Consider the following 12,531-nt stretch of genomic DNA (forward strand, 5'->3'; position numbering starts at 1 on the left):
TCCCTCATTCTTCTTTCCTCTCTATCTTTCTCTCTCTCTCTCTCTCTCTCTGACATTCTAGGACAACTGACAAGATAATAATAAAGTCTGTAAATCAGCTAAGAGCATTTTATCAATATTTAATTTCCTATAGCTAATCATATTGTGGTTATGTAAGAGAATGTACTTGCTTTTAGACATAAAAGGACATTATGTCTACAACTTTCAAATGGTTCAGGAAAAATATATTTACCATATGTACGTTTGCACATGATAGGGATAGAGTAGGATAGTTACACAGGTAGCTGTAGAAGTCCCAGTAGGGGACCACAGATAGAGAGGCAAACCTAGGGAAATTTGGGAGACCTCTGTAAGTTAATAATTGCTTAAGAAAGCCATCAGAACTTTGTGGAAAGAAGCAGCTTTGCTTAACTATAAAACTATAAATAAAAGCATGAGATATGGCTCAAGTCATTAAGTGAAAGATAAAATGAAGATAATGGTCCTTAGGACCAAGGACAGGAATTTAAGGGAAAGGTGACATTCCGAAGTAGGAGGTATATGGAAACCTGAGATGATTCAACATATTTTAGCATATGTCACCACCCTTCTGCTGATTTGAATAAGCACCCATCCGTCCTAGTCTGACCTAAAAGGGCCAAATACTCTCTTACCGATGTGAAGGAGGAACTAATTAAGCCTGCTGTCTACTTGAAGAGTGAAGAAAGTGGTTTTTCCCCACTCCCCACTCCCCTTGGATTACAAAAATGTAGCCCACCTAATCCTCAGGGCAGAGCCTCTTCAGCTGCCCGCTTGTGTCCCTCACAAGCATCCTATCTTAATAAATTTATGTCTTGCCTATCACTTTGTTTCTCGCTGAATGCTGAATTCCTTCTGGGCTGAAACAAAGAAACTGAGCCTCTATAAGTCCAGATACCAGGTGAGTGATTCTTTTTTTTTTTTTTTTTTTTTTCTTGCTTTTTAGGGCCACACCCGCAGCGTATGGAGGTTCCCAGGCTAGGGGTCGAATCAGAGCTGTGGCTGCCAGCTTATGCCACAGCCACAGCAACACCAGATCCAAGCTGCATCTGCAACCTACACCACAGCTCATGGCAACACTGGATCCTTAACCCACTGAGTGAGGCCGGGGATCAAACCAGATTCCTCATGGATACTAGTCAGGTTTGCTACCACTGAGCCACAATGGGCACTCCACATGCCCCTACAGTATTGTGTTGAAATACCCTTTGTTTAACAAAAATACTTTATGCTCCAATTTTTAGCCCAAAATCTGTGAGGTGAAGGCGCTCAGGCCCTTCTACATTTTGTGCCCCAACTAGTCTTTCTGCCTACTCTTTCCTCACTCTGCCCTCTGCTGAGCACTTCCTGTACTTCTGCCTGCTGTTTGCTTGCCCTCCTCTCCCTACTCCCCAGAACCACTGGCACTTATCCCCCAAGGCTGCACCCCAGAAGGCCTGACTTAACAAACTTGCCTGTGGGCCTCCATGGTAAGTGGCCTCAAATGGTTCCTCGACATTTAAGGAAGAATTAGGACCACATACAATCAAAATCGCATTTTTGCTCCAATGCAACACCAACAGACAGAATGAATTAATCTCTCTTCTGGGCTATGAGAGCACATAAGAATAGTCCTCATGCAGTTCCCGTCATGGCTCAGTGGGTTAAGAACCTGCCATAGTGTCCATGAGGATGCGGGTTCAATCTCTGGCCTTGCTCAGTAGGTTAAGGCGTTGCCTGCAGCACAGGTTGAAGATGCAGCTTGGATCCAGCGTTGCTGTGCCTGTAGCCCCAGACTCAGCTACAGCTCTAATCTGACCCCTAGACCAGGAACTAATATATGCCACAGGTGTACCCATAAAAAGAAAAGAAAAAAAAAATGGTCCCCAGAGTGACATCTTTTTTTTTTTTTTCCTTTTTAGGGCCGTACCCATGGCATATGGAAGTTCCCAGGCTAGGAGTTGAATCGGAGCTATACCTGCCAGACTATGCCAAAGCCACAGTAACGCAGGATCCTTAACCCACTGAGCCAGGGTTCGAACCCACATCCTCATGGATCCTAGTCAGATTCATCAACCGCTGAGCCACGAAGGGAACTCCATAGAGTGGCATCTTGATCTTTGTGTAGCTCTCTACCTCTTCTAATATGATGTGGGCTTATCAAACCAAGACAAGTCATTTCTCACAACTCATTTCATTTGTGCAAGCACAATGCACATTCATAACCAAACACCTATGAATAATCATTCTAATAATAGGTTTTATTGTACACTTACAATGTTTCAGACAGTTTTATGCACTTTGCACATATTATCCTATTTCATATTCACAGTAACCCCATGAAGTAGGTGCTATTATTATCTCCATCTTACAGATGGGGGAAATGAGGCACAGAAGGTTTAAGGGACATGTCCAAGGTCACAGAGCTAGGAAGGGGAGCGCAGAGATTGAAGCCAGACAGGCTGGCTCCAGAGTCCATGCTCTGCTATTAGCTACCTTTTATTGAGCACATATTCTGTGCCAGGTACTGGATTCAGCACCATCTTCTTTATCCCAAAAACCCTATGAGGTACAAGTTACATTCCCCTTTTCCGATGAAAGAACCAAGACTCAGAGAGATTTGATGACTTGTCTGAAGTCACTTACCCGCAAGATGAGGCAGAGGGGTCTGGCATGGAAGCCTTGCCTCTAGCCCTCCACTTCGTATGGGCCCGAATATTTTAGATAAGGAGGAACCCAGATGACACACAGGCAAAATCACTTAAAACTGCAAATGGATGAGATATAACAGTTGCGCAGGGAAGGCCATGGGGGTGGAACCCACAGGGCTGGCAGCTAAACTCTAACAGTGTTCATGCCTGAACCACAGAGCTTATGAACTCCCACCCATTCCCCTCCAGTCAAGCTTCCCCTGTAATTAATTTACCTGAAGAAATCAAGAAGGCTCTATCACCTCAGAGCAATTTTAAGTAAGGATTACACCAGGCACTTCTTGTAGCCTGGAACTCATATTGGCACCAGGATATACATTGCAGTTGTGAAAATACTGAAATATTTCTGTACCAACTGGTGAAAACCATTCTTCCAAGTTCTCTGATTGCCCTAGCAGCCCTCACTAGGGAAATTAATATCCACACCTACCATGGCCCTGCTTTCACACTAGGCCAGGTTGGGCCATGCCCATCCATTTGACACCCCCTGGATTTCTCTCATATCATAGTACATACTATTTTTTGGTCAACATGCCTTCAATTTCAATACCACTGAAGTAGGCAAAGCACTAAGATGGGACAACCCAGTCTCTGAAATACCCAGCCAGAGAGAATTGTGTCTTTTTTCTTACCATAAAAGAAATATTGGAGTTCCTGTCATGGCACAGCAGAAACAAATCTGACCAGGAACCATGAAGTTGTGGGTTCAATCCCTTGCCTTGCTCAGTGGATTAAGAATCCAGCGTTGCCCTGAGCTGTGGTGTAGGTCGTAGATGCAGCCCGGATTCCACATTGCTGTGGCAGTGGTGTAGGCCTTTGGCTGCAGCTCCAATTGGACCCCTAGCCTGGGAACCTCCATATGCTGTGGGTACAGCCCTAAAAAAAAAAAAAAAAGCAATGTGTGTTCTTTGTTTAAAACACGCAGATACCCACATTGGAAACTACAAAAAAACAAAGAAGCAGAGACAAAATGACACCCACTGCATCACCAATCAGAAACACTCAGAATTAGATAAATGGGGAATGTAAGGATAGTTTTTCAAAAAGTTAAATATGATGCAAACCGGTCCCAACTAGGTGTCTAGCCTGGTAGGGTGGAAGACAACTTACACTGAGTAGGTAAGTGACAGACACGCATCCAGAGGTTTCTGGGAGCTTAGCGGAGGGACCCCTGACTCTTGGCAAAGTCCTATCCTCCCTTTTAGACTGGAATCACCTTTACAGCGTTAATGAAAATGTAGGCAGGGGAAAGAAGGCCAAGGAGTATATTTGGCATATCTGACAGGATTATCAGGCAGACGGGGGAAAGGAGAGCTCACAGCCAGTCCATCCCAGCTCATAAAAAGCTGGGAACTTCATACAGAAGACTGCACAAGGAGTTCTTGTTGTGGCTCAGTGGAAATGAACCTGGCAGATATCCTTGAGAACACAGGTTTGATCCCTGGCCTCGCTCAGTGGGTTAAGGATCTGGTGTTGCTGTGAGCTGTGGTGTAGGTCGCTCATGAGGCTCGGATCCCAAGTTGCTGTGTCTGTGGCATAGGCCGACAGCTAGATCTCTGATTCGATCCCTAGTCTGGGAACTTCCAAATGCCGCCGCAGGTGTGGCCCTAAAAAGCAGAAGGGAAAAAAAAAAAAAAAAAAAAAAAATCCACAAAAACCTCCATTGATTTAGAGGGACATTTGGCATAGCTCCTTCATAAACCACTCTGAGGTGAAAGGCAATTGGTTAAGGATCCTGTGGTTACAAAATGCCAACCTCGGAATTTTTCTAGGATTTAAGTTCTTTTCTTTCTTTTCTTTTCTTTTTTTTTTTCTTTTCTTTTTCTTTTTTCTTTTTAGGGCCGCACCTGTGGCACATGGAGGTTCCCAGGTTGGGGTCAAATCAGAGCTATAGCCACCTGCCTGCACCACAGCCACAGCTATGACAGATCAGAGCCGCATCTGTGACCTACACCATAGCTCAGGGCAATGCCAGATCCCTAACCCACTGAGCGAGGCCAGGGATGGAACCTGTGTCCTCATGGATGCTAGTCAGATTCGTTTCGGCTGAGCTCTGATGACGGGAACTCCCTAGGTTTTTTCTTCAATTCTTCTGTTTCTTTGAACTGGGGGTGCCTTCTGTTTAAAGAGCTCTGGATCCTGGGGGAGTCCTGTGACATCCTGAGGAGATGAAACTCAGTTTTCTTCTCATTTCAAGGAAAAGTAAGAGGACCTTACTTATTTGACAGGATAGGAAAGGGGCAGGGAGTCCAAGTGTAGGGAAAAGGGAACTAAATTTGTAGACCATTAACCACGTGCCAGGAACTATGCTATTTCCCTCCCCTCCATTTACACATATGAAACTTACAGTTCCTGCAGTTCCCGTCATGGCTCAGTGGTTAACAAATCCGACTAGGAACTATGAGGTTGTGGGTTCGATCCCTGGCCTCGCTCAGTGGGTTAAGGATCTGGCACTGCCGTGAGCTATGGTATAGGTCACAGACATGGCTCAGATCCCACGTTGCTGTGGCTCTGGTGTAGGCCGGTGGCTACAGCTCCAATCAGACCCTTAGCCTGGGAACCTCCATATGCTGTGGGAGCGGTCCAAGAAAATGGCAAACAAGACAAACAAACAAACAAACAAAAAAACTAACTAACAGTTCCTGAGAGGTCAATATATTACTATGTCGATTACAGAAGATAACAACAAATTCACAAAGTTAGTAATTTGCCTATGATCACCAGCTAGTAATGGCAGTGCCAGAATTAAACGTAGGTCTGTCTCCGTCCAAAACCGATGTTCTTTCACAAAATATGCCTCTCACAGCCGTGTGGGGTCAGATTGAAGAGAAGGCATCTGGCAGGATACAGGGGCCAGAATGCAGCAAGTGGAACAAGAAACGCTGAGAAAGTTACAGAACATTTACGTACACAAAATTCCCCCAAGGATGTCCTTTATAAGCCTGCCTGCCTACTTGCCTTTTCTTCTCCTCTTTTTTCCTCCTTTTTCTTCTTTTGGCCTACCAGAAAGAACTCTTACTAAATTTTTACCCTGTACAAAAATTTTGTATGCCTTCTTAAAAACAGAGATTATATTTTACCAAAATGGTTAAAAATACATGATTCTGACAGCAGCACCAAAAATCATTACGGAAAGTATTGTCTGTTTTCCCAACTTTGGTACTTAGATGCCTATCCATCATCTTCTTGCTTATTATCCCCTTATAATTAATTTCAAATAAGTCAAAAGTTGCATTTTATCATGAAAATAATTCCACATACTTTCTATGTATCCTCAATTTTATATTCAAGATTAAAGGTGAGGAGTTCCTGTCGTGGCTCAACAGAAATGAAACTAATATCCATGAGGACACAGGTTCAATCCCTGGCCTCGCTCAGTGGGTTAAGGATCCGGCATTGCTGTGAGCTGTGGTGTAGATCACAGACGTGGCTCAGATCTGACATTGCTGTGGCTGTGGCATAGGCCAGAGGTTGCAGCTCTGATTCGACCCCCAGCCTGGTAACCTCCATATGCCGTGGGTGCAGTCCCAAAAAGACAAAAAAAAAAAAAAAAAAAAAAAAAGATTAAAGGTGATAGCAATTTTGAGGGAAATGATTGTCTGCAGAGAACAACATAACAGGTAGCACTTACTATGTGCCAGGCACTGTTGTAAAGGCTTTATGCTTAATAACTCATTTAGTCCTCGCCATAACCCTATAAAGTAGTATACTGCTATTATCTCCATTTTGCAGATGAGGAAACTGAGGCACAGAGAGGTTAGTAACTTCGCCAAGATCACGTCACAAATAAATGACAAATATAATTTTCAAACCCATTTGTTTTCTTTTTTTAAGACACAGGAAAAATAATTTTTGAACTTTAGAAGAAAAGGAAAAAAGTTAACAACACAAACATTAGTGTCTGAGACTAATAATAATAGTCAACATTTACTAGCACTGCTAATACATGTACAATACTTCTGAGTATTAGCCAATCTTTTTTTTTTTTTTTTGTCTTTTTGCCTTTTCTAAGGCTGCTCCCACAGCATATGGAGGTTCCCAGACTAGGGGTCCAATCGGAGCTGCAGCCACCAGCCTACTCCAGAGCCACAGCAAAGCGGGATCCAAGCTGTGTCTGAACCTACACCACAGCTCACAGCAATGCTGGATCCTCAACCCACGGAGCAAGGCCAGGGATCGAACCCAAAACCTCATGGTTCCTAGTCGAATTCGTTAACCGCTGAGCCATGACGGGAACTCCTTAGCCAACCTTCTTATCATTCCCTTTATTGTCCCTATTTTACAGATGAGAAAACTGGGCACAAAGAGGTTAAATAATGTGCCCTTTGTGTACAGCTGGTAAGTGGCAGAGTTAAGATTGCAAAGGAAAATGGTAAAAAAAAATATAAGAAAAGGCACTACAAACTTTAGGGTCATGGGGTCTCTTTATGACTGAAGGCAATATGACCCAAATTCTTGTCACCACTTCTCACTCAAAAGTACAACTTTCAATGGGATTATATGAAATCACGTATGTGAAACTTTTGAAAATTGTAAAGCACTATAGAAAAGAACCTTTCATTCAACTTTAAAAAATTGAAAACGAGGAGTTCCCGTCGTGGCGCAGTGGTTAACAAATCCGACTAGGAACCATGAGGTTGCGGGTTCGGTCCCTGCCCTTGCTCAGTGGGTTGAGGATCCGGCGTTGCCGTGAGCTGTGGTGTAGGTTGCAGATGCGGCTCGGATCCCACGTTGCTGTGGCTCTGGCGTAGCCGGTGGCTACAGCTCCGATTTGACCCCTAGCCTGGGAACCTCCATATGCTGCGGAAGCGGCCCAAGAAATAGCAAAAAGACAAAAAAAAAAAAAAAAAAAAAAAATTGAAAACGAAAAGAGTGCACTTTCAGAGAAGGCTGCTCTCCAGTGAGGACCACAGGACATGCCTGGGTGACAAACGTTCTCATCAGTACATCTGGTTCCTGCCTGACTCTCTGCCCCCACACTGATGGCGCCTACAAAGCTTCTCTCCTGAATCACCAGGGCGGAACGTGAAGATGAGAACACTGTGAGAAGACTTCCCCACAGCCACCACCTTTATACACTTGACTTGCCCTTCAGGCTTCTCCCTGGAACTTTCAAGATCATTCCATAGAACTGACCGCCTCTCTTTTCTTCAACACCCCCACTCCTAATTTCCCTCCTACTTCTCTGGTTTCTCCTTCTCAACCTTCTTTGCCATTTTCTGTCTCCTATGTGGTCTTTAGATATCAGGGCTCCTCACGGTTCTATGCTGACCCCTCTTACACTCTGGGCTCCCCTTGGCTATTGTATCTACTGCTGTGGCAATAAGTATCAATAAATATCTATATGCTGATAACTCCCATGTTCACCTTCATCCTGGTCTCTTCTCTCAGCTCTAGACCTGTATATATCTGCATGGTAGACATGTCAGAGGTAACACATTGAAAACAGAACTCCTGATCTACCCATCAAAGCTGCTTTTCCTCCCATCTTTTCTGTCTTAGTAATTGGGAACAACCGGCTACCAGTTAGTTGCCTGTGCTGGAAACACAGGACTCAGCCTTGACTCACATTCAGCTCATCACTGAATTATTTCTCCAGAATAGACCTCAGTTCTCTCTTCTTCTCTCCATTGATCTGGTCTAGGTCAACTTCATCTTCTGCCAGGACAACAAAAATAGATTCTTAACGGCTTCCATGTTTTTAAGCATCACCCCTCTCCTGAAAACTTTTCAGTGGTTGGCCACCTGGTTTCAATACTGAAAAAATAAAAAGAGAGCTATCCTATGATCCAGCGATCCTGCTTCTGGGTATATATCCAGAAAAAAATAAAAACATAATTCAAAAAGATACATGCACCCCAATGTTCATTGCATCACTATTTACAACAGCCAAGACATGGAAACAAACTAAATATGCACTGACAGATAAATGGGTAAAGAAGATGTGGTGTGTATATACAATGAAATATTGCTCAGCCATAAAAAATGAAATAACGCCATTTGCAGCAACATGGATGGACCTAGAGATTATCATACTAAATAAAGTCAGACAGAGAAAGACAAACACTTGTATCACTTATGTAAGATATCACTTATATGTGGAATTTAAAAAAATGATACAAGTGACCTTATTTACAAAACAGCAACAGACTCACAAACTTTGAAAACAAACTTATGGCTACCATAGAGGAAGAGTGGAGCAGGGAGGGATGGATTGGGGGTTTGGGGCTGGCAAAGGCACAGTTTTTTTGTATATGGAATGGATGATCAATGGAGACCTGCTGTACAGCACAGAGAAATCTACCCAATGTTCTGTGATAACCTATATGAGAACGGATATGTGTCAGTGTACGGCTGAATCACTCTGCTGTACAGCAGAAATTAACACAATATTGTAAATCAACAATACTTCAATAAAATTTTTAAAACTATAAGATCAAAGTTTTTGGTGGCTGGTTTTAGCTCCCCTCACTTTCCCCCTGCCTACCACATTCTTGCCACACTGGCTTCTTTCGATGCCTGGATCATAGAAAACTCTTACCTGCTTCAAAGCCTCTGCACGTGCTGCTGACTCTGAGCAAACATTCTTTCCTCTCTCTTCCTTCAGCTAAGTCACCTTCTGGGGTCTCATCTTAAATGTCTCCTGAGATACCCCAGTTTCTCTTAGGTCTATCTCGTTACTTTCCTTTTTTTCGTCTTTTTGTCTTTTCTAGGGCTGCGCCTGCGGCATATGGAGGTTCCCAGTCTAGGGGTCTAATCAGAGCTGTAGCTGCCAGCCTACACCATAGCCACAGCAACGCCAGATCCGAGCCACATCTGTGACCCACACCACAGCTCATGGCAACGCCGGAACGTTAACCCACTGAGCAAGGCCAGGGATCAAACCCGCAACTTCACTGTTCCTAGTCAGATTTGTTAACCACTGGGCCACGACGGGAACTCCCTGTTACACTTTCTTAATGCTCTTAATGAATTCTCTGCTTTTCCTCCTAGTAATAATTACGTAATTGTTTGATTAATATCTGTCTTCTCCAACTGAAGGTGAGCTCCAGGAGGGCAAGGGCCACGAGATGTATTTACCAATGTGTATGACTGACGGCAGTCTGATCTTAGACTTGAGACATTTTCAGAGTGGAAACTTTTATGTGTCTTCTTTGCTGAGTGAGTTTTCCATGTCTAATCAATTGGGACTTCACTTTCATGACCTGTGACCTGAGTCCTAGATAACGGGCAGGGACAGCTTGGCAACTTTACAGTCTGTCTTTTTTCGTCCACTTCTGACAGGGCTAAAACACAGGCTGCCAAAACGCCCACTAGCTGGGAGGGGCAGAAATTTTGCTGTGACCAGAGTGGGAAGAGGCATGGGCTTGGGTGAGGTTGTTTGGGTAAAGCTTACAGAAAGATAAGACCGGGCACTTATGCAGAATGAAAATGCAAGGTTGCAGATTCTGCCCAAGGGAGCTGGAAAGGGGAACTGGGTGATGAATGGGGGTGGGGCAGGGGTTGGAGAGGTTCAGAAAAAGCAGCGTTGGCTGTGGTATAATTTGCTGCTCAGATTCTGCTTTCAGCATCTGCTGGGACCAGATGGTGTGCAGTGATCTCTGGCCAGCTGAGTCAAGGAAGGAGTAAAACCTCCCCAGGTTTTGTAAACTATAGGCTATATCTGAGGGGAACAAATTGCCCTGCACCCATTAGGAAGTCCGCTCCCCCCCGCCCCCCGCTCCGCACCACACCGCCACAGAAATCTTATCTTTTTTTCTTTCTTTGCTGCCCCATGACATATGCAGTCCCCACGCCAGGGATCAGATCTGAGTCACGGCTGGGACCTACACTGCAACTGCCTCCCACAACACTAGATCCTTTAGTCCACTGGGAATGGAACCTGCATCCTGGCACTACAGAGATGCTGCCAATCCCATTGCACAGCAGGAACTCTGTAAATTTTACATTTTATTATTTTTCATTTATTTATTTGTTTTATTTTTCTTTTTTCTTTTTTTTTTTTTTTTTAGGGTCAAACCTATTGCATATGGAGGTTCCCAGGCTAGGGGTCGAATCAGAGCTGTAGCTGCTGGTCTACACCACAGCCACAGCAACATGGGACCCAAGCTTTGTCTGTGACCTACACCACACAGCTCACAGCAATGCTGGATCTTTAACCCACTCCCACTGAGCGAGGCCAGCGATTGAACCTGCATCCCCGTGGATGCTAGTCAGATTCGCTTCCACTGAGCCACAACAGGAACACCTACATTTTATTATTTTTCAAACTGAAGTGTTATTGCCTTGCAATATTAGTTTGAGGTCAGTATTTTTACACATTACAAAATGATCACAATGATAAGTCTGGTCACCTTACAAAGTTATTACAATATTATTGACTATATTTCCTAGGCTGTACCTTACATCTCCCTGACTAAATAAGTCATTTCAACTGGAAGTTGCTACCTTTTAATCCTCCTCATCGATCTCATTCATCTCCCTTCCCACCCTTCTGGCAACCACTGGTTTGTTCTCTGTATCTATGAGACTGTTTCTGTTTTGTTTGTATATTTGGAAATCTTATCTTTGATCCCTAAGTGGTCTATATGGATATCCTGGTCAAATATTGACTTGGGATATTTTCCAAATTCCTAAGGCTTCCCACATTCTCCTCCACCCTCAAATCTAGCTCTCTGAAAAGGTTTTCTAATAAATAGCTGGCCTTTCCTCAGTGATATGAAAAGAGAGGATAAGAAAGGCCAGCTATTTATTAGAATAGGCTCATTAAAAGGGAGAAAAACTTTCATGAATTCTTTCCTTTCTCCTCATGTTGTCTGGAAAAAAAAATTTTTTGGCTATGCCCTCGGCAGGTAGAAGTTCCCCTGCCTGGGATCAAATCTGAGCCACAGTAGCAGCAATGCCAAATACTGAACAATTAGGCCACCAGGGAACTCCTGGAAATATTTTTAATTATTTAAGCTTTATTTATTTATTTATTGCCATTTCTAGGGCCCCTCCTGCGGCATATGGAGGTTCCCAGGCTAGGGGTCGAATCGGAGCTATAGCCTCCATCCTATGCCACAGCCATGCGGGATCAGAGCTGCAACCTATACCACAGCTCACGGCAACGCCGGATCCTTAACCCACTGAGCAAGGCCAGGGATCGAACCCACAACCTCATGGTTCCTAGTTGGATTCATTAACCACTGAGCCACGACGGGAACTTCTAGGCATTATTTAAATAATATGAGTTATCATACAATAATAGATTTCTAAATGTCCTTATGGTTATAGCTTTTAAACAGCTATTAAAGCACACAGTCATAAATTAAACACCAACTAATCTAGTAAAGTTAATAAAAATTGAGATAACATAATTAATGTGACAGGTAATATTTGGATGAGATACAATCACCTGCAACACGAATGTGGTAGCGACAGGAACAGAGCAAGGTTTTTTCCTACTGGGCTTCCTGCACCACCATTTGCTGAGCTGTCCTCAGTTCTGCCACAGTTTCCCCTTTTTTTGGTTTTTTCATTCCACCATGGTGTCATGTGGCTGTCAGGTGGTACTAAGGCCTTGTTTTCACATTGTTTGCTTCTGCTAATGTTTCATTCGATCATAACCACTTGGCACTTTGGTACCAACAAGAACAAGCACAAATGAAAGTGTGCAATGAATGGATCATACAGATGATCTGGAGCTGTGCCTTATGTGGCTACTAAATACTTGGCATGTGGCTCATCCAAACTGATCTGTGTGTAGATGTAAATACAATCACAGCATTTTTTTTTTTTTTTTGGTCTTTTTAGGGCTGCACTCATAGCAGTATGGAGGTTC

This window comes from Sus scrofa, chromosome 3 (assembly GCF_000003025.6).
Source record: "Sus scrofa isolate TJ Tabasco breed Duroc chromosome 3, Sscrofa11.1, whole genome shotgun sequence".
Taxonomy (NCBI): Eukaryota; Metazoa; Chordata; class Mammalia; order Artiodactyla; family Suidae; genus Sus; species Sus scrofa.